The sequence below is a fragment of the Schistocerca serialis genome, chromosome 9, assembly GCF_023864345.2.
Source record: "Schistocerca serialis cubense isolate TAMUIC-IGC-003099 chromosome 9, iqSchSeri2.2, whole genome shotgun sequence".
NCBI classification, from domain to species: Eukaryota; Metazoa; Arthropoda; class Insecta; order Orthoptera; family Acrididae; genus Schistocerca; species Schistocerca serialis.
Genome location: NC_064646.1, coordinates 137,926,263 through 137,949,947, shown reverse-complemented (window position 1 = coordinate 137,949,947; position 23,685 = coordinate 137,926,263). Strand labels below are relative to the sequence as shown.

At 41.2% G+C, this 23,685-nt stretch overlaps 1 protein-coding gene across 1 annotated transcript in view; it reads right to left on the bottom strand.

The window, feature by feature from the left end:
- The window catches only part of LOC126419049 (leucine-zipper-like transcriptional regulator 1), a 139,646-nt gene that overhangs the window by 24,208 nt on the left and 91,753 nt on the right, over positions 1–23,685 (bottom strand). The gene's annotated exons all lie outside the window — the stretch shown is intronic.

Here is a 23,685-nt window from a genome sequence, read left to right as displayed (position 1 = left end):
TAAATAAAAAAATAGAGCAACACATATTATGATCCATGGGAAAAGTGAAAATAAAGTACAAACTAAATAAATAAAGTGGTGGTCATATGAAAAGTAAACAAAAAAATCGATGTTACAACATTCTGAATATCAGAAATCTTGAATGAACAGAAATTAAGAAAGAAAAATAATCATCCTAGACATCATAAACTTTTGTCGCATGGTTTTAATCAATAAAATATGTTTTTTGAAGCATAGCTTCCTAGAAATATAGCAGACCACACGAAATTTACCTCAACTGATTGTGGAATAAGGGGAGAATACGAGAACATTCCAGTATATGCAATGAAAATGTACAGAAAGAATTTCAGCTTCTCATTGCAGGGAAATTTTGAACCCCTCCCCAAAAATGAAGAGCAAGTCGAAACTTCAGATTCAATCTGACTCTGAACACAATGTCAGAAAGAAGTAATATTAGGCTTTACCATCTTGATTATGAGATTATTAGTAATAGAGCACAAAGGTGACGTAGGGCAAGGAAACTTATCATATACTTTCAAAGGAACCATAATAGCAACTGCCTTATGGGATTTCTGGAACCTATGTAAAAACCTAAATTATGGCCATATGGGGGTCTGAACTGTCACGCTTCCAAACACAATGAAGTACCTTATCACCTGATGCAATTACAATGTCTTAGAAAAATGAACTGTGCATATTTACAAATATACTAGGGCTTTAATTGAACAGGTTTACTGTGTAATACTGGGGATAGTAACACACTGGATGTTGTATAATGAATTAAAATTGTCACCGCCTTCAACATATCTTAATCAAGTAACTAATTATTTAAAGCTGATAAACAATAAAACAGAATGTCACCAGATGAAGACGTAAAGGAAAGAGACTGCTCAGGATGAGTATAAGAAAGATTAAGATGCCTTACTTGATTGACGTTAAAAGTAACTGTGCTATATTTGATACAAAATCGGCATTATGACATTTAAAAAAAATTCCAAAACATTCTTGATTAAAATTAATCCTACTGACATTATTATTATTATTATTATTATTATTACTATTACTGGTAAAAGAGAAGGAACAAAAAATACAAGCAAGCAGCAAAGCGGAATAACTGTTTCAGATCAGAGAACAGAAAAATCTGGCCATTAAGATAGCTTCTGGAATGGTTTTACTTCCTTAGCAATTCTCTTTTGAATGAACTTCTATTTAACAAAAATAAATACATTTCTATTTTTTGAAAATACCTTCATTGCTTAATGCTTTATAAGGAACAGTTTCCTGTATCTCGAACAGTCCACAGGTGTACAGCCGGTCCACAGTGTCCTACGGTGCCCGTTGGACGCTATGGACCGGCAGTACACCTGTGGACTGTTCGAGCAAGAAATACGCCAGGAGAAACTGAAGAATCATAGTTTCCTATTTCATAATTTTATCATTTTCTTTCCACATTTCATCATTTAGTGATAGCATCCCCTAACTAATATTTGTACTGTGGAAATTATTGCACCCTAAAGTAAAAATAAAGATAAGATAATGTCCAATGACACTCATATGATCTGAAGGTTTGATTACAAGGACACCCGTAATTTTTGAAAAATATCCAATACTAAGTTTCAACCTACCTGTTCAGGTACCAGTATACAGACCACCTGCAATTAGAAGTCTGTTTTAAAGAATGGCCTCCTTACCTAATCACAATTTTACACTTTTTCATGCAGGAAAACATCTGGTAGTATAATTCAACATGTAATCTGCAAGTATCACATAGACTATTCTTAAATGAAACACTGATATCTTACAAGGAAATGTCTGCTGTTTCACACGTGTATCTAACTTGTGACAAGGACTTTACAAGTTGAGATGAAAATGGAGAACACTGTAATACAAATGCTCCTTCCCTTTCCATTTTGTTACTGTTGTATAAAATATGTTCTCATCTGAAAGCTCATAAATATTTCATGATAGGTATTACTCTAAAGACTCAGGAAACTGTTTTACATGCCTGAAGAGCAAAATGGGGCAATACACAACAAAGTAGATCATCTTTGTTGCGCATTACACTCCACATTACATTAGACATAAATGTTTAATTATAATAAAGAGAGAGTCAAAAAGAAAGAACAGATTTCAATTGTTAATTATAGAAAAACTGTGAAAGACAGAAATACATTGTGGATGTCACTGAGTAGAGGAAGGTTCAGAGTTTTACGTTTGCACAGACACTACACCATGCACTCGACATGAGCACCACGGATTGCTCAAGCAACATCAAAACAGACATCCACTTTATTCCACACATGACTAAGCCGGTCCTTTCTGAATCAACAGATTCAAAAATTTGATTTCTCAAAATCATAAAGATCTCAAAATTAAGCATGGACTTCAATGCGAGATGTTATAATAGTCTCACAATGAAACTTTTGTCTCGAAACCTGGCAGAAAATCCAAAGAACTTCTGGTCATATGTGAAGTATGTTAGCAGCAAGACACAATCAATGCCTTCTCTGTGCAGTAGCAATAGAGATACTATCAAAGACAGTGCTGCCAAAGCAGAGTTACTAAACACAGCCTTCCACAATTCCTTAACCAAAGAAGACAAAGTAATGCAAATCAAAAGCAGCTGCCATCATGAGTCACATAGAAGTAAATATCCTCGGAGTAGTGAAGCAACTTAAATCACTTAACAAAAGCAACTCTTCTGTTCCAGATTGTATACCCGTTAGGCTCCTTTCAGAGTATGTTGATACAATAGCTCCATACTCAACACTCTTATACAACCATTTGCTCAACGAAAGATCTGAATCCAAAGAATGGAAAGTTGAACAGGTCACACCAATATTCAAGAAAGGTGGTAGGAGTAATCCACTAAATTACAGGCGCATATTGTTAATGTCAATAAACAGGGGATTTTGGAACATATGTTGTGTTCGAACATTATGAATTACCTCGAAGAAAATAGTCTATTGGCACACAGCCAACATGGATTTAGAAAACATCGATCTTGTGAAACACGACTAGCTCTTTACTTGCCGGAAGTGTTGAGTGCTATTAACAAGGGATTTCAAATTGATTTCATATTTCTGGATTTCCGGAAGGCTTTCAACACTGCAACACACAAGCAACTTGTAGTGAAAATGCATGCTTATGGAATATCATCTCAGTTATGTGACTGGATTCGTGATTTCCTGTCAGAGGGGCCATAGTTTGTAGTAACTGATGGAAAGCCATTGCATAAAACAGAAGTGATTTCTGACATTCCCCAAGGTAGTGTTATAGGCCCTTTTCTGTTCCTTATCAATATAAATGGTTTGGGAGACAATCTGAGCAGCCATCTTTGATTGTTTGCAGATGACGCTGTCATTTATCGACTAATAAAGTCATCAGAAGATCAAAAAAAAAAATTGCAAAATGATTTAGAAAAGGTATCTGTATGGTGTGAAAATTGGCGATTGACCCTAAATAACAAAAAGGAACCAATCCAAAGGCCGTAAATTCAACTAAATACCTAGGAATTGCAATTACCAATAACTTAAATTGGAAGGAACACACAGAAAATGTTGTGGGGTAGGCTACTGGCGTTTTACTGCGTTTTATTGGCAGGACACTTAGAAAATTTAACAGATCTACTAAAGAGACTGTCTACACTATGCTCATCTGTCCTCTTTTAGAATACACAATGTGGATCTTTACCACATAGGACTGACAAGAGTACATCAAAAAAGCTTAAAGAAGGGTGGCACATTTTATATTATCACAAAATAAGGGAGAGAGTGTCAATGAAATGATACAGGATCTGGGGTGGACATAATTAAAACGAAGGTGTTTTTCATTGCAGCATAATAATCTCACAAAATTTCAATCACCAACTTTCTCCTTCAAATGTGAAAATATTTTGTTAATGCCAACATACATATGGAGAAACGATCACCGTGATAAAATAAGGGAAATCAGAGCTCACACAGAAAGATGCACGTGTTCATTTTTTCCGTGCTGTATGAGATTGGAATAATAGAGAATTGTGAAGTTGGTTTGATGATCCTCTGTCAGGCACTTAAATGTGATTTTCAGAGTACCCATGTAGGTGCAGATGTGGATGTGGATGCTCCCACAGGTGGGACAAAGATTGTCTTTTATGCACTCCCCATAGAAAAAAGTCGAAGTGTGAGGTGTGTTGACCTGGCAGGCCAAAAGCAATAAACAAGATCTTGTTGCCAATGTATTCAATCCAACATTGTGGGATGGTTTTGTTAAGATAACATCACACCTCAAGTGAAAGTGAGGTAGGGCGCCGTCGTGGATAAAAGTGAAATCATTGTCTGACTATGACATTCCTATCAAAGTTTCCTCCACAAAAAAGATAGGTCCATAAATTCTCTAAACACAAATGGCACAAAACATGTTTAGTTTGGTGAATCTCTTTCATGTTTGAAAATGGCACCATGATTTTGTGACCCCCAAATCATGATGGCTTTCCATCAGTTTGGTGATTTATATTGACCGATACATGAAATGTTGATTCATCCAAAAAGATGAGCTGTTCAGAAAAAATTTCCTTTGTCATATCCTGGAGAACTGGAATGCAAAACTCATACCTTCTGTTATGGTTACTGAGATGCAATTGTTGAAGTAAGTGCAAATTGTAAGGCTTCATATACAGGCATCATATCACACTGTTGTTTGAGGAAGCTGAAGTTCCTAGGACCCAGTGAACGCACCCCGGATATGCTCGACATTTTCATGAGATATGCATGGCCAACCAGCACTCTTCCCTTTGTATATGGAACCAACTTCCAAGAATTTTTTATGCCAGTCATATATCTGTTTATGCAGAGGCAGCTTCTTGCTGAATCGACAGCAGAATGCACACTGCAAACAAACAATGGATTGATTTCACACAAATTCCAACTTAAAATGATTTCTCATGGTGTAGTCTCTGTGTTGCTACAAACAAACAACAGTACAGCTGTGTCAGAACTTTCAATCTTCCTCTATCCAGTGACATGTGCACTGTGTATCAATCTCATCGTTTGTCTGTGATAAACACCTAAAATCTATTCTTTCTTTTTCAATCACCCTGTACATGCATTTACACAGGTACTAGAATCTAACAATAAATATATGAGAAATGGGTAATTATACACAGAGTTTGCAGATTATTTTTCTGCTAGTTATAACTTCTTGTGAGCCAATGAATACTTCAAACAGTTACTGCACATTTGCCCCATTTATGTAATACACTTCTGCAACTGAAGTATAATTTTCCAGGATTCTGTGCATACTGCGCATCATGGTGTAAAGCAAATAGCCTTTTGCCTTCTGTCTGAGAGTGCAGATGGTAAGAATAAAGAGGTGTACTCTTGGTGCCACGAAAATACACTTTTTTGTATTTATATTAGGTATCCATTTTCCACATATTGCAAAAAATAAGGTCAATGAATCTGGATGATGATGGCGTGCTACAAAACCTGGAGCGAAGGGGATATTTCACCTTATTACATTTTGGTTTAGTTCTGTTTTGATTGGTGGCTTCCTATGTTTCCTCATCTATCCTTATAATAAAACAGTGAAACTGTTGTGTCCATCTATTTGAACATACTAATCTCCAAAACTGCTAAACAAACTTCCATGTGGTTTTCACAAGTAACTTGAGCATAGCTTGGGACAACATACAGTAGTCATTTCATCAAAATTGGAATATGGGGAAAAAAGATATCATAATTTAAAGTTTTATCGAAAACAATCTGCTCAGCTTAGTATTTTGGAAGTTTAATCATCACAGTGTAGTACACACACACACACACACACACACACACACAAGGGGGGGGGGGGGGGGGGGAAGAAAGCAATGCTGCTAGTTTTTAACTCACCAACAGATGTCTATTCCGAAGTTTCCATCAGTGTAAGAATTAAGTTCTGCAATCTTATCTTTATGAATACAAGCTAACAGAGAATTTCCCTGATTAGGATATATGGATTTATTGATTGCACTTTGTTCTATTTATATTCTCTGCTAGGAAAAATGAATTTACTGAGTTTGTGTTAAATCTCACATTACTGAGTTTGCTTTGTGATTCTGGTGCCTACACATTATATTTTGATTTTGGTTTGTTTACAAATAAAAATGCCTAGAAAAGTTTTAATATTTCTGAATACACCAGAATGGCTAAAAGACTGAGGACTACACTGTCTCAACACTCCAATGAAGACTTGTTGCTGCTTGAGAACATCGGGCTTTAACTCACTCTTTAGTAACTCCTCCTGAAAGTGAGGAGTGACTTAATTCCGATCAAGAGCATCATGCATTATCTCACTCCTCAGAATCCTTCACTCACAGAGGCTTCCAGTTACTTCTCTCCAATGTAATATCGTGTAAGTGTAAATTTGGATGGGAAGTGGCACAGACGAGCAAGTTTTTATACTCCGAATCCCCTTTATTCCTAACAATTTATCATTTCACTTCAAACGTGTACAAGTTCCAGCAAGGTTACGTTATACCACGACCATAAAAAAGCACAAAGCTAGACGCTGCATGTTGCGAGTGTGGATCTTAAGTGTCAGTTGCTTTTTGTATGGCCAGATCTACACAGCTCAGATTACTATCATGCTCTTCAAACCACTGTAACACAATTCTGGTGGTGTGGCAGAGACAGTTATCCTGCTGGAAGAAGATGCCATTGCCACCAAGGAAGACATTATTTATGAAGAGATGCCAGTGTTTTGCAATGATGTTCATGTACTCGGCAGCTGTCATGGTGCCTTTGATTACCACCAAAGATTCCATGGAAGCCCAGGTGCCAATGGCAACTGTATTCTTAACTGACAATGTCATTGGGTAAACAAGGGACATGTAGGGGTTGCCTGTTGCAGAGACCCGTGTTCACTAAACACTTATGCCTGTACGAACACTGTCCACTGTCATCATATCTGCCACAGATACCGGCCTATCCTGCTTTACAGAGAGGGCAAGCCTCCAACCTCAGTGTTCTGCAATGAGATCTGGAAGTCCAACACTGTCAACTGCAAGCGGTTTCATCTCCTTTCACAGAACAACCAACCAGTTTTGCCATTCCCAAGTAGCTCATTTCTGAGTATTTATGCTGTAGCAATCCGTGCTTTGCAAAAGTTGCTTATTTCAATGGAGTTCTTCATTTGCAGCCCTTATTCTCACTAGAATGATTTTATATTCATCTCTGCTCTGCCTATATATTTTCCGCATCATGTATGCGACTGCAATGCCACCAGGTGCCATTAAATCTCATGATGGACACTGATCATAATACTTTGGCTCATCAGTGTATATAAACATATGTAAAGTAATTACAAATAATGCCCATAATTATCATGATGAGTATAGTGCTAATTTACTTATAATTTGTTACTAGTGCATTCCACAGAAATAGCCTGCAGTGACTGGTTCTGTCTGTTAATGCGTAACTTGACATGTTCCACATCCCTGAAGTTTCTCCTTAATGTGTTAATTAATTAATTAATTATATGGGACATTCCATTTGACATATGGAAGGCAAAAAATGGAGCTGGACCTGAAATCAGTGTAGATGGAGCAACGAGTAAGTGAATGGAGTAAGCCCACAGTTTTCCACAATGATGGCTACTATGAAGATGTGTAATTGTGAAAAAGTTAGTTACAGCATATCATTATTCATCATCAGTCAGCTGAAAACATAAGACAGTCTCATTGCAGAATGCATTTCAAATGTCCAAACAAAATCCTATAATAATTTATATCACATATTTGCTGGAAACACGCCTGGTTTCATATTGCACTTAATGTAGGAATGATCTGATGGTTTTACTGGAATATTCTGTTGGTAACAGGCAGAAGACAGATTCCACTGCCACTCCACCTCCACTTACAGTACTGACTTGTCCATGTGCAATGCATTCCCAACAGATTATGTCAAGCAAGCTCATGAACGTCTGGCACCAATCATCTCTACTATGATTTTACACCATGATCCAGCAATATGCTCATAATTACTATGCTCTTGCACAAGAATAAGTGTGAAACCAAAATCAAAGCATTCAGCAAAATAACAAAATCCACACACCTTCATCAAGAGAAACAACAGTTTGAACAACCTGCAGAAGATGCAGCTGTTTCTTAGTTTATGTGATATGGAGTCACAAAATACATAATTTAGCCCAGGCCAGCCCAAACAGCACTCTGAGAGTGCTCAAACCGCACTCCTCCCTACTGCTCTGACCTCAGTGGAGAGTAGGGCTGAGGTGAAATAGGAAAAGGCTACAGCTGGATGCTGCTACAGTGAAACAGTCAGTTTGTCACAGTTTGCTAACAATACTAATTCCGATAAATTAGATTTACGTTCTGCATGAGGAACACAATGGCATTTACACATTTGTCCAAAATAAAGAAAAAGTGGAGAAGCCATATCATTCTGTGCTGAATGGGAACTGCTTCTCTTTTCATAAACAGATAACCACGGATGTTGCCGTTGGTGGGGAGGCTTGCCTGCCTCAGTGATACAGATAACCGTACCGTAGGTGCAACCACAACGGAGTGGTATCTGTTGAGAGGCCAGACAAACGTGTGGTTCCTGAAGAGGGGCAGCAGCCTTTTCAGTAGTTGCAGGGGCAACGGTCTGGATGATTGACTTATCTGGCCTTGTAACACTAACCAAAACGGCCTTGCTGTGCTGGTACTGTGAACGGCTGAAAGCAAGGGGAAACTACAGCCGTAATTTTTCCTGAGGGCATGCAGCTTTAATGTATGGTTAAATGATGATGGCAGCCTCTTGGGTAAAATATTTTGGAGGTAAAATAGTCCCCCATTCGGATCTCTGGGCGGGACAACTCAGGAGGACGTCGTATCAGGAGAAAGAAAACTGGCGTTCTACGGATTAAAGCATGGAATGCCAGATCCCTTAATAGGGCAGGTAGGTTAGAAAATTTAAAAAGGGAAATGGATACGTTAAAGTTAGATATAGAGGGAATTAGTGAAGTTTGGTGGCAGGAGGAACAAAACTTCTGGTCAGGGGAATACAGGGTTATCAATACAAAATCAAATAGAGGTAATGCAGGAGTAGGTCGAATAATGAATAAAAAAAAATAGGAGTGCTGGTAAGCTACTACAAACAGTATTGTGAACACATTATAGTGACCAAGATAGACATGGAGCCCACACCTACCACAGTAGTACAAGTTTATTTGCCAACTAGCTCCACAGATGACGAAGAGATTGATGAAATGTATGACGAGATAAAAGAAATTACTGAAAATTACTCACATAGTGAAGGGAGACGAAAATTTAATAGTCATGGCTGACTGGAATTCGATAGTAGGAAAAGGAAGAGAAGGAAATGTAGTAGATGAATATGGAATTGGGGTAAGAAATGAAAGAGGCAGCCGTCTGGTAGAACTTTGCACAGAGCATAACTTAATCATAGCTAACACTTGGTTCAAGAATCATAAAAGAAGGTTGTATACATGGAAGAATCCTGGAGGTACTAAAAAGTATCAGATAGATTATATAATGCTAAGACAGAGATTTAGGAACCAGGTTTTAAATTGTAAGACATTTCCAGGGACAGATGTGGACTCTGACCACAATCTATTGATTATGAACTGTAGACTACAACTGAAAAATCTGTAAATGGTGGGAATTTAAGGAGCTGGATAAACTGACAGAACCAGAGGTTGTAGAGAGTTTCAGAGAGAGCATTAAGGAATGATTGACAGGAATGAGGGAAAGAGAGACAGTAGAAGAAGAATGGATAGCTTTGAGGGAGGAAATTAGTGAAGGCAGCAGAGGATCGAATATGTAAAAAGATGAGGGCTGGCAGAAATCCTTGGATAACAAGAAAAATATTGAATTTAACTGATGAAAGGAGAAAATATAAAGATGCAGCAAATGGAGCAGACAAAAAGGAATACACACGTCTCAAAAATTAGATCAACAGGAAGTGCAAAGTGGCGAAGCAAGGATGGCTAGAGGACAAATGTAAGGATGTAAAGGCTTATCTCACTAGGGGTAAGATAGACACTGCCTACAGGAAAATTAAAGAGACCTTTGGAGATAAGAGAACCATTTGTATGCACATCAAGAGGTCAGATGGATACCCAGTTCTAAGAAAAGAATAGAAGAGAAAGCAAGAAGGTGGAAGGAGTATATAGAGACAAGGGCGATGTACTTGAGGACAATAGAACGAAAATGGAAGAGCACATAGATGAAGACGAAATGGGAGATATGATACTGCATGAAGAGTTTAACAGAGCACTAAAAGACCTAAGTCAAAACAAGGCCCCAAGAGTAGACAACATTCCATCAGCTACTGACACCCTTGGGAGAGCCTGCCCTGACAAAATTCTCCCATCTGGTGAGCAAGATGTATGAGGCAGGCAAAATACCCTCATACTTCAAGAATAAATATAATAATTCCAATCCCAAAGAAAACAGGTGTTGACAGATGTGAAAATTACCGAACTATCAGTTTAATAAGTCACGGCTGCAAAATACTAAAGCAAATTCTTTACAGATGAATGGAAAAAACTGGTAGAAGCCGACACAGGGAAGATCAGTTTGGATTCTGTAGAAATACTGGAACATGTAAGACAATATTGATGCTACAACTTATCTTAGAATCTAGATTAAGGAAAGGCAAACCTACGTTTCTAGCATTTGTAGATTTAGAGAAAGCTTTTGACAATGTTGACTGGAATACTCTCTTTCAAATTCTGAAGGTGGCAGGGGTAAAATACAGGGAGCAAAAGGCTATTTACAATTTGTACAGAAACCAGATGGCAGTCATAGGAGTCGAGGGGCATGAAAGGGAAGCAGTGGTTGGGAAGGGAGTGAGACAGGGTTGTAGCCTCTCCCCGATGTTATTCAATCTGTATATTGAGCAAGCAGTAAAGGAAACAAAAGAAAAATTTGGAGTAGGTATTAAAATCCATGGAGAAGAAATAAAAACTTTGAGGTTCGCCGATGACATTGTAATTCTGTCAGAGACAGCAAAGGACTTGGAAGAGCAGCTGAAGGGAATGGACAGTGTCTTGAAAGGAGGATATAAGATGAACATCAACAAAAGCAAAACGAGGATAATGGAATGTAGTCAAATTAAGTCAGGTGATGCTGAGGGAATTAGATTAGGAAATGAGACACTTAAAATAGTAAAGGAGTTTTGCTATTTGGGGAGCAAAATAACTGATGATGGTCAATGTAGAGAGGATATAAAATGTAGACTGGCAATGGCAAGGAAAGCGTTTCTAAAGAAGAGAAATTTGTTAACATCTAGTATAGATTTAAGTGTCAGTAAGTCGTTTCTGAAAGTATTTGTATGGATTGTAGCCATGTATGGAAGTGAAACATGGACAACAAATAGTTTGGACAAGAAGAGAATAGAAGCTTTTGAAATTTGGTGCTACAGAAGAATGCTGAAGATTAGACCGGTAGATCACATAACTAATGAGGAGGTATTGAATAGAATTGGGGAGAAGAGGAGTTTGTGGCACAACTTGACAAGAAGAAGGGACCAGTTGGTAGGACATGTTCTGAGGCATCAGGGGATCACAAATTTAGCATTGGAGGGCAGCGTGGAGGGTAAAAATCGTAGAGGGAGACCAAGAGATGAATACACTAAGCAGATTCAGAAGGATGTAGGTTGCAGTAAGTACTGGGAGATGAAGCTTGCACAGGATAGAGTAGCATGGAGAGCTGCATCAAACCAGTCTCAGGACTGAAGACCACAACAACAACACATTTGTAACGAATTTCATTACCGAATCTATGTACTCTGATGGTGCAGTTAAAATACCTAACTCCTTGAAAAGGTGCCTACATGATGTCCTTGGGTGAACCCCACTAATTATTCTCACTGCTCTTTTTTGTGCAATCAATACTTGGTGTCTAAGTGGTGAGTTAGCCCAGAAAACTATTCCATAAGACATTATTGAGTGGAAATATGCAAAGTGAGTTAGGAGGCTGTTCTGTTTATTACCAAGACTAGCGATAATAATGAAAGAAGCTGAACTTAATTGTTTGAGAAGCTTAGTAATATGCTTCTTCCAGTTCAAGTTGTCATCAATGTGAACACCCAAAAATTTGGAGAAATCTACCCTGTTAACTGAGCCCTGTTCATATGCTACATCAATTGTCGGTATGACTCTATTCGGTGTACAGAACTGGATATAGTGAATTTTTTCAAAATTAAGGGAGAGTCCATTTTCTGAGAATCACTTATTAATTCTTTGAAAGACATCCTTAACAATATCTTCAGCGACTTTTTCTGGAATGGGATTTATCATAAGACTCATGTCATTTGCAAAAAGTACTAGTTCCGTTGAATGTTAAGTGAGAGGTCATTCACATGAATAAGGAACAGCAAAGGACCCAAAATTGAACCCTGTGGGACTCCCTTTGTGATAACTCCCCATTCACTAGAATTTACCACCCTCCCGACATTATTTGTGCTATTCAGCACAACTTTTTGCTTTCTCTTCATTAAGTATGATTCAAACCAGTTGTGTATATAGCCTTCAATTCCATAAAACCTGAATTTTTCTAAGATTGTGACAAGATACACATAGTCAAATGCCTTGGAGAGATCACAAAAAAATACCAACTGGTGGTAATTTGTTATTTAGGGCTTGTACTGTTTGATGGGTAAATGTGTAGATAGCATTCTCAGTCGAGTAAACCTTCCGGAATCCGAACTGTGACATGCTGAGTAAATTATTTCCACTTAAATGTGAGACTACTCTTGAATACATAACTTTTCCGAATATTTTAGAAAATGAAGTCAACAATGAGATTGGTCTATAATTATTTAAGTCACACTTGTCCCCTTTCTTATGAAGAGGTTTGACAATTGCATATTTCAATCTTTTCAAAATTCCCTATGACAGCGAAGCATTACATACATCGCTAAGGACTCCACTCATTAAATTAGAACAACACTTAAAAATTCTGTTAGACTCTCCATCAACACCACATGAGCTCCTGTTTTTCAGTACACTTATAAATCCCGTAATTTCAGTGGGGGATGTTCGCGCTATTTCTAAAGGCCTGAAGTCCTGGGGAATGACATTTTTAACATATTTTTTTGCTTCTCCAACTGAACCCCTGAATTCTATTTTTGTTGCTACATTCAGAAAGTGATTGTTAAAAATACTTTCAACTTGTGAATTATCACAAGAAGATATGTTTGTTAACATTGAGTATCGATTTAAGTGTCAGGAAGACTTTTCTCGAAGTATTTGTGTGGAGTGTAGCCATGTATGGAAGCGATAAATAGTTTGGGCAAGAAGAAAATAGCAGCTTTCGAAATGTGATGTTACAGAAGAACGCTGAAGATTAGATGGCTAGATCACATAAGTAATGACAAGGTGCTGAATAGAATTGGGTAGAAACGAAATTTGTGGCGCAACTTGACTAGAAGAGAGGATTGGTTGGTGGACATGTTCTGAGGCATCAAGGGATCACCAATTTAGTTTTGGAGGGCAGTGTGGAGGGTAAAAATTATAGAGGGAGACCAAGAGATGAATACACTAAGCAGATTCAGAAGGATGTAGGCTGCAGTACGTACTGGGAGATGAAGAAGCTCGCACAGGATAGAGTAGCATGGAGAGCTGCATCAAACCAGTTTCTGGACTGAAGACAACAACAACAACAACAACAACAACAGTTTGAAGGCTGTGTGTAGTGCTTAATATGCCATCGTACTATTATGCGCTGGATATACATTCACTGAAACATCATTACAACATCAGCCACAAAGACGATATGATGCACTTGTCTTCTGGAGTGAGAGTGAATGCTGGCTGGACTTATGGCAACCAATAGGTAAAAAAACCAAGTTAAGGGTAAACAGAGCAGTGACAAAATATTTTCTGGTAACCATCAACAGTTAGTTGAAAGTTCAGTCCTTTTGTGTGTGTGTGTGTGTGTGTGTGTGTGTGTGTGTGTGTGTGTGTGTGTGTACGTACCTCTGCTGCTGCTTGGCGAGTAGATTTTTTTATCAGTCTATTTACGTTATATTGTCAATAATTTAACAAAGACTATTTCTATTAAAAAATCAGCTTCTTGGAGGCACGGTACATTTCCCAAAACTCAAGCCAGTCATTTGTGGACCAGACATGACTGACTATATGTCAATAAGTGATATTTCATCATGAGTTCTCACAAATTTTCCAAGACTTTGTACACTGAAGACCAATTCTAATTTATCCGACAGACTGTTCACACTTTTTGCTACTGATGTACCTCCTCGTTATCTCCAAATTGAGCAGATAGATGTACAGTGTAGCAATTGATTGACTGATTTGTTTGTCTAATCTTGGCATTTACAAAACTGTTATAAAATGTTACCCCCAAGAGTATTAGCCTCAAGTGCACAGACAAATCACTGAAATTTTTTCAATGTTTGCAAACAATTTTTTTCTGTTAATAACTAATGAAGTCTCACCAATGTTCACGGTTAAGAGATTTTAATCTGCGAAATTCCACAAGTTTGAATGTATCACAAGCCACAGTTCCAGATATATTACTTATTCCAAAATTGAATTTGAATAGTAAAGTTATAAAAATCACAAATATGTGTAAGTGAAATTTGTTATAGATCAGTTCACTATACAAGCACTGCCTCCTGTTCTTACTGAATTAACTAATAAAGCTACTGCTTTGATAGAAAAATAACAGGTTAGAAATAAACACTAGTGATAAAATCCTGCTTCTAAAGGTATGCTGCATTATTCACCTTTCAACAGCACTCACACTGTGTTGCAAACAAATCTTCCAAGTTTCTCATACATGCAGTTTATTATACGCATTCACACATATACCTGCTCAGAATACTGCAGTAGTGGGGGAAGCCAGGGTGTTGCACGGATACAGCTGGACTTGCGGGGTGCGAGTGCACTCTGGAAGCGCAAATCTTGGCCAGGCCTGACAGAGACTGATAGAGCTGAATGAACCAATGCAGCATAAGATGGCAGATACAGGTAATAGTAAGGGAAAAGCAGGGTATGAATTGTCAAGGATACGAGTTTTCCTATAACATGTCTTATAACTGACTGCTTGTTATTAATCAGAGAAAACCCTTTTTTTGTACTTATAAAACCTTACAACTTCATAAAAAGACATATTGCTGTCCACCACAACCTTCACGTAAAAATATTTAATTGCCAGACCAGTATTTGAGCATATAGCCAACCGTCAGTGGCATCTGATTCAGAGTATAAAAACATAAATGTATACATATCAATCTTTGAACATAAGAACCATATAGATATTATAGTAGAAATATATATTTAAAAACAAAGATGATGTGACTTACCAAACAAAAGCGCTGGCAGGTTGATACACACACAAACAAACACAAACATACACACAAAATTCAAGCTTTCGCAACCAACGGTTGCTTCATCATGAAAGAGGGAAGGAGAGGGAAAGACGAAAGGATGTGGGTTTTAAGGGAGAGGGTAAGGAGTCATTCCAATCCTGGGAGTGGAAAGACTTACCTTAGGAGGAAAAAAGGACAGGTATACACTTGCACACACACCCATATCCAACTGCACATACACAGACACAAGCAGACATTTGTAAAGGCAAAGAGTTTGGGCAGAGATGTCAGTCGAGGCGGAAGTACAGAGGCAAAGATGTTCTTGAATGACAGGCTAGGTATGAGCGGCAGCAACTTGAAATTAGAGGAGGTTGACGCTTGGCAGGTAACGAGAAGAGAGGATATACTGAAGGGCAAGTTCCCATCTCCGGAGTTCTGCAGGTTGGTGTTAGTGGGAAGTATCCAGATAACCCGGGCGGTGTAACACTGTGCCAAGATGTGCTGGCCGTGCACCAAGGCATGTTTAGCCACAGGGTGATCCTCATTACCAACAAACACTGTCTGCCTGTGTCCATTCATGCGAATGGACAGTTTGTTGCTGGTCATTCCCACATAGAAAGCTTCACAGAGTAGGCAAGTCAGTTGGTAAATCACGTGGGTGCTTTCACACTTGGCTCTGCATTTGATTGTGTACACCTTCCGGATTACAGGACTGGAGTAGGTGGTGGTGATGGTGGTGGTGGTGGTGGGAGGGTGCATGGGACAGGTTTTACACCGGTGGCGGTTACAAGGGTAGGAGCCAGAGGGTAGGGAAGGTGTTTTGGGGATTTCATAGGGATGAACTAAGAGGTTACGAAGGTTAGGTGGATGGCGGAAAGACACTCTTGGTGGAGTGGGGAGGATTTCATGAAGGATGGATCTCATTTCAGGGCAGGATTTGAGGAAGTCGTATCCCTGCTGGAGAGCCACATTCAGAGTCTGATCCAGTCCCGGAAAGTATCCTGTCACAAGTGGGGCACTTTTGGGGTTCTTCTGTGGGAGGTTCTGGGTTTGAGGGGATGAGGAAGTGGCTCTGGTTATTTGCTTCTGTACCAGGTCGGGAGGGTAGTTGCAGGATGCGAAAGCTGTCTTCAGGATGTTGGTGTAATGGTTCAGGGAGCAGATTCGTTTGCCACGAAGACCTAGGCTGTAGGGAAGGGATCGTTTGATGTGGAATGGGTGGCAGCTGTCATAATGGAGGTACTGTTGCTTGTTGGTGGGTTTGGTGGGGACGAACGTGTGAAGCTGGCCATTGGACAGATGGAGGTCAATGTCAAGGAAAGGGGCATGGGGTTTGGAGTAGGACCAGGTGAATCTGATGGAACCACAGGAGTTGGGGTTGGAGAGGAAATTCTGGAGTTCTTCCTCACTGTGAGTCCAAATCGTGAAGATGTCATCAATAAATCTGTACCAAACTTTGGGTTGGCAGGCCTGGGTAACCAAGAAGGCTTCCTCTAAGTAACCCATAAATAGGTTGGCGTACGAGGGGGCCATCCAGGTACCCATGGCTGTTCCCTTTAATTGTTGGTATGTCTGGCCTTCGAAAGTGAAGAAGTTGTGGGTCAAGATGAGGCTGGCTAAGGTAATGAGGAAAGAGGTGTTAGGTAGGGTGGCAGGTGATCGGCGTGAAAGGAAGTGCTCCATCGCAGCGAGGCCCTGGACGTGCGGAATATTTGTGTATAAGGAAGTGGCATCAATGGTTACAAGGATGGTTTCCAGGGGTGACAGATTGGGTAAGGATTCCAGGCGTGCGAGAAAGTGGTTGGTGTCTTTGATGAAGGATGGGAGACTGCATGTAATGGGTTGAAGGTGTTGATCTACATAGGCAGAGATATGTTCTGTGGGGGCTTGGTAGCCAGCTACAATGGGGCGGCCGGGATGATTGGGTTTGTGAATTTTAGGTAGAAGGTAGGGTTGCGGGGTGTTGGTGGGGTCAGGAGGTTGATGGAGTCAGGTGAAAGGTTTTGTAGGGGTCCTAAGGTTCTGAGGATTCCTTGAAGCTCCACCTGGACATTAGGAAAGGGATTACCTTGGCATACTTTGTATGTAGTGTTGTCTGAAAGCTGACGCAGATCCTCAGCCAAACACTCCCGACGATCAAGTACCACGGTTGTGGAACCCTTGTCCACCGGAAGAATGATGATGGATCGGTCAGCCTTCAGATTACAGATAGCCTGGGCTTCAGCAGTGGTGATGTTGGGAGTAGGATTAAGGATTTTTAAGAAGGATTGAGTGGCAAGGCTGGAAGTCGGAAATTCCTGGAAGGTTTGGAGAGGGTGATTTTGAGGAAGAGGAGGTGGGTCCCGCTGTGACGGAGGACGGAACTGTTCCAGGCAGGGTTCAATTTGGATATTGTCTTGGGGAGTTGGATCATTAGAAGTAGGACTAGGATCATTTTTCTTGGTGGCAAAGTGATATTCCCAGCAGAGAGTACGAGTGTAGGACAGTAAATCTTTGATGAGGGCTGTTTGGTTGAATCTGGGAGTGGGGTTGAAGGTGAGCCCTTTGGATAGGACAGAGGTTTCGGATTGGGAGAGAGGTTTGGACATCTCTGCACAAACTCTTTGCCTTTACAAATGTCTGCTTGTGTCTGTGTATGTGCGGATGGATATGTGTGTGTGTGTGTGTGTGTGTGTGTGTGTGTATACCTGTCTTTTTTTTCCCCCTAAGGTAAGTCTTTCTGCTCCCGGGATTGGAATCACTCCTTACCCTCTCTCTTAAAACCCACATTCTTTCGTCTTTCCCTCTCCTTCCCTCTTTCCTGATGAAGCAACCGTTGGTTGCGAAAGCTTGAATTTTGTGTGTATGTTTGTGTTTGTTTGTGTGTCTATCAACCCGCCAGCGCTTTTGTTTGGTAAGTCACATCATCTTTGTTTTTAAATATATTTTTCCCATGTGGAATGTTTCCCTCTATTATATTCACATCATTAATTTGAACCAACAATTACGTTTGTTATTGTCACTGTTCCATTTTGAAATCTTTTCTGTCATATTATTTTCTCTTTCTGTTTTTGCAAGTAGTTTCACTTTGTATTCACCTTCTCCTTTTTACCGCAATCTACCATACAATTTTATCCCGCCTATATATACTCAATAATACGTAACCCACTTCCAAACCATAACCAAAAAATTTTTTTCCGCTTTCAACACTACCGCTGCTATAAAATCCACCGTTTCCAGTTCACAAACAGTTCCTTTCACCTATTAAACAACCATTTCGGCTAGTTCTAATAACTTTCGCTTTATTTCCATTTCCGTTTTCCCCACATCACTGATCATTTTTAGCCGCTTCCCACAGGTTTTAACGTCATTATTTCTTCGTCAGACAATTGTTAGCCTATTTTCATAATCTGCCACCACAAAACCACTCCTTTTAACACATTTACATGCAGTTTTTTCGAAATTTTCCCGAAATTCTCCACCCTTTAACGTGTTTTGGCGGCAACACAACCACCTAACATTTGTGCACATCATTGTTTACCAACCCAAGTTCACCACAGGATCAACATAGCTCAGCTTTAACCAACACTTTTTCGCCTTTTTTCACACCAGATCTCCAGTTGCTTTCTAGTTCACCTTTATCTCTCCCCATATATTTTTATTTTCATTTTCATTTCAGCCTCATGTTACACTTTCCACCTTCTAATACCATGTCACCCTCACAACATCCCCACAACGACTCCATTAAGTTTTATTTACATTCCCTCCGCAAACATGCCTTCGCCCTAGCCAGATTACGCTCCCATATTTTATTTTCTCAGGCTTGTCTGACATTTGGCATTACGCCCAAAGGCCGCACACTTAAAGTTCCCATCTCTGGCTGTAACCCTTCTTTCCGTCAGTCCCTATACCAGTTCCAAACCGAACAATCCATTGCCCTCACCCACCTAATCCTTCACCTATACATCAACTCAGCCAATGAACACACCCGTTAACTCCTATCCTTAATAAAAGACCTCCATCTTTCCTCTCCCACATCCACACCGGCTGTTCAGAGCATCCTACTACAGGCCAACCGCAAATTAGAACAGCATGCCACCCTCCACCTCAAAAAACTATCCAATCTCCTGGTTTCCCACCCCCGGAAAGGCAACTCACTCACCCTTCACAACCTTTCCAGCAAACCTCAACCTCCTCTCATTGCACACAGACCCAGTATCTCCCATCTACTCGATCTCCCACTTCCAGCTCCACTCCCCCCACAATCTCAAAATTCTAATCAACACAATCTGGAACCACAACACCCTAATTCAGTAGTTAACCTTTCCTCCAAACCTCTCTCCCAATCCGAAACCCCTGTCCTATTCAAAGGCCCCACCTTCAGCCCCATTCCCAGATTCAACCAAACAGCCCTCGTCAAAGATTTACTGTCCTACACTCGTACTCTCTGCTGGAAATATCACTTTGCCATTAAGAAAAATGATCCTAATCCCACTCCTTATGATCCAACTCCCCAAGACACTACCCAAATTGAACCCTGCCTGGAACAGTTCCATCCTCAGTCGCAGTGGACCCACCTCTTCTTCCTAAAAATCACCCTCTCCAAACCTTCCAGGAATTTCTGACTTCCAGCCTTGCCTCTCAATCCTTCTTAAAAAAACCTTAATCCTACTCCCAACATCACCACTGCTGAAGCCCAGGCTATCCGTGATCTGAAGGCTGACCGAACCATCGTCATACTTCCGGCGGACAAGGGTTCCACGACCGTGGTACTTGATCGTCGGGAGTGTTGTTGTTGTTGTTTTTTTTTCTTTTTTTTTTTTTGGTGCAAAACTGCTATGGTCATTAGCGCCCGGTCTGTGACTTAGGAAATGGTAAAAAACGAAAATGGAAACCAGCAGCAATGGGAATGAAACTCAAAAAATTGGAGAAACTAAAAACAGAAGGAAAGCTTAAAAAACCCCTATAGAATGGGGGTTGGTTGTCCCCAAAAAGAGCTTCAAATGACTGATGTCATCTCACTGGCACTAATAAACTCGAGAACGCGATCGGCCGAGCGCGTGTCATCTGCTAAAATGGACGATATATCAGGCGACAGCTGTAGACGGGCACGTAACTGAGTAAAATAGGGGCACTCAATTAAAAGGTGTCTTACCGTCCACAGCTGAGAGCAGTGGGGACAGAGTGGGGGAGGACTGCCGCTTAAAAGATGTCGATGGCTAAAAAAACAGTGCCCTATCCGAAGTCTAGTTAAAATTACCTCCTCCCGACGACGCGTTCGGTAGGAAGAGGTCCAAGCACAGGGAAGAGCTTTCACGTCCCGCAATTTATTATGGAGAAGTGTCGACCAATGTGCGTGCCATAAAAGAACAACACGACGACATAAAACGCTCCGTAGATCGGCGAAGGGAATCGATCGAATAGCTGGCCGAAGAAGAGAGACTGCAGCCTTGGCTGCTATATTGGCCGCCTCATTTCCACAGATACCAACGTGTCCTGGGAGCCAGAGGAACGCCACCGAGACGCCACCCAAATGGAGCAAGTGTAGGCAGTCCTGAATCCGGTGGACCAGAGGGTGGACTGGGTAGAGAGCTTGGAGACTGAGGAGAGAGCTGAGAGAATCTGAACAGATAACATACTGTAGCCACTGATGGCGGTGGAGGTATTGGACAGCCTGGAGAACAGCGTAAAGTTCTGCAGTATAAACCGAACACTGGTCGGGAAGCTGAAATCGATTTGGGGTGTCACCAACAATATAGGCACTCCCTGCACCTAACGATGTTTTTGAGCCATCAGTGTAAATAAATGTGGCTTCCTTCATTTGTGCACATTGAGCAGCAAATGCCCAACGATAAACAAGTGAAGGGGTACCATCCTTGGGAAATTGACTAAGGTCACGGATCAGGCAGGTCCGGGGACGGAGCCAAGGCGGTGCTGTACCCCAAGTTGTCAAGAAGGTTTTAGGAAAGCGGAATGGAATAGAATGGAGCAGTTGACGGAAGCGGACTCCCAGTGGTAGTAGGGAGGAAGGGCAGCCAGCATACCTTACATCCAAGGAGGCTTTGAAAAAAATGTCATGGGACGGATTAGCAGGCATGGAAGACAGATGGCTAGCATAATGACTGAGAAGGACTGCTCGCCAATTGGACAGCGGAGGTTCAGCAATCTCAGCATAAAGGCTTTCCACAGGGCTGGTGTAAAAAGCTCCAGACACTAAACGTAATCCACAGTGGTGGATAGAGTCGAGACGCCGAAGAGTAGACGGCCGAGCAGAGGAGTAAACTATGCTTCCATAGTCTAATTTCGAGCACACTAAGGCGTGATAGAGGCAGAGAAGGACCACTCAGTCCACTCCCCAGGAGGTACCATTCAGGACACGGAGGGTGTTGAGAGATCGCAGACTGCGAGCCGAAAGATAGGAAATGTGGGAGGACCAGCACAGTTTTCTGTCAAACATAAGACCCAAGAATTTAGCGACGTCCGAAAACAGTAGGTTGACAGGTCCCAGATGTAAGGAGAGTGGAAGAAACTCCTTACGACGCCAAAAATTAACACAAACAGTCTTACTGGAAGAAAAGCGGAAGCTGGTTTCGATGCTCCAAGAGTGGAGGCGATGGAGACATCCTTGAAGACGTCGTTCAACAAGGCTGGTCCGTTGAGAGCTGTAATAGATCGCAAAATCGTCCACAAAGAGGGAGCCTGAGACATCGGGAAGGAGACAGTCCATAATGGGATTTATGGCAATGGCAAACAGCACAACGCTTAGCACGGAGCCCTGGGGTACCCCGTTTTCTTGGGAGAAGGTATGGGAGAGAGTAGTGTTCACCCGCACTTTAAATGTGCGCTCTGCCACAAATTCGTGAAGAAAAATGGGCAACCGACTGCGAAAGCCCCAAGAGAACAGTGTGCGGAGGATGCCTGTCCTCCAACAGGTATCGTATGCTCTCTCCAGATCAAAAAATATTGCTACAGTTTGGCGTTTCCGGAGAAAATTGTTCATGATATAAGTGGAGAGAGCAACAAGATGGTCAACAGCAGAACGATGCTTTCAGAAAATGCATTGGGCACGTGTTAAAAGACTGCGGGACTCCAGCCACCAAGCTAAATGGCAATTCACCATACGCTCCAAAACCTTACATACACTACTTGTGAGAGAAATGGGGCGATAGCTAGAGGGGAGATGTTTGTCCTTTCCAGGCTTCGGAACAGGAACGACGATAGCTTCCCGCCATCGTCTGGGAAAAGTACTGTCGGTCCAAATTCGATTATAAAGACGAAGGAGGTAACGCAGACTATGGGTTGATAAGTGCAGCAACATTTGGATGTGGATACCATCCGGTCCTGGGACAGAGGAGCGAGAAGAAGAGAGTGCATGTTGGAGTTCCTGCATGGAAAAAACAGTATTATAGCTTTCGCGATTTTGAGAGGAGAAAGCAAGAAGTTGCACTTCCGCTGCACGTTTCTTCGGGAGAAACGCTGGCGGGTAATTTGAAGAGCTCGAAATCTCAGCAAAGTGTTGACCCAATGACTTAGAAATTGCGATGGGGTCCACTAATGTATCATGCGCGACAGTGAGCCCAGAGACTGGGGAGAAACTAGGCGCGCCTGATAACCGTCAAATCCGACTCCAAACTTCCGAGGAGGGAGTGAAGGTGTTAAATGAGCTAGTAAAGAATTTCCAGCTTGCCTTCTTGCTATCGCAGATGACGCGATGGCATCGCGCACGGAACTGCTTATAGCGGATACAGTTGGCCAAAGTAGGATGGTGGCGGAAAATGCGAATAGCACATCGCCGCTCACATATTGCGTCACGGCATGCCTCGTTCCACCAAGGAACTGGGGGGCGCCGGGGCAATTCGGAGGTGCGTGGTATTGAACGTTCCGCAGCTGTAAGAATAATGTCTGTAATATGTGTGACCTCATTGTTGACGCTAGGAAAGTGACGGTCATTGAATGTAGCTAGAGACGAAAAAAGTGTCCAATCGGCTTGGGCAAACTTCCAGCGTCGCGGGCGCATATATGGCAGTTGAGGCTGCAGTCTAAGGACACATGGAAAGTGGTCACTCGAGTGTGTTTCATCAAGTGCGAACCATTCGAAGCACCGAGCTAGAGGAACAGTACCGACCGAAAGGTCCAAATGAGAGAAATTTGTCGTGGAGGCAGACACAAATGTAGGGTCCCCAGTGTTGAGGCAAACTAGATCCGCTTGATGGAAGACGTCTAGCAACAGTGAGCCACGCGGACAAGGATGTGGAGATCCCCAAAGCGGGTGGTGGGCATTGAAGTCCCCAACCAGCAAATAGGGGGGTGGAAGCTGACCAAGAAGATGAAGGAGATCAGCTCGTGCCATTGGTGTGGACGATGGAATGTATACAGTACAAAGAGA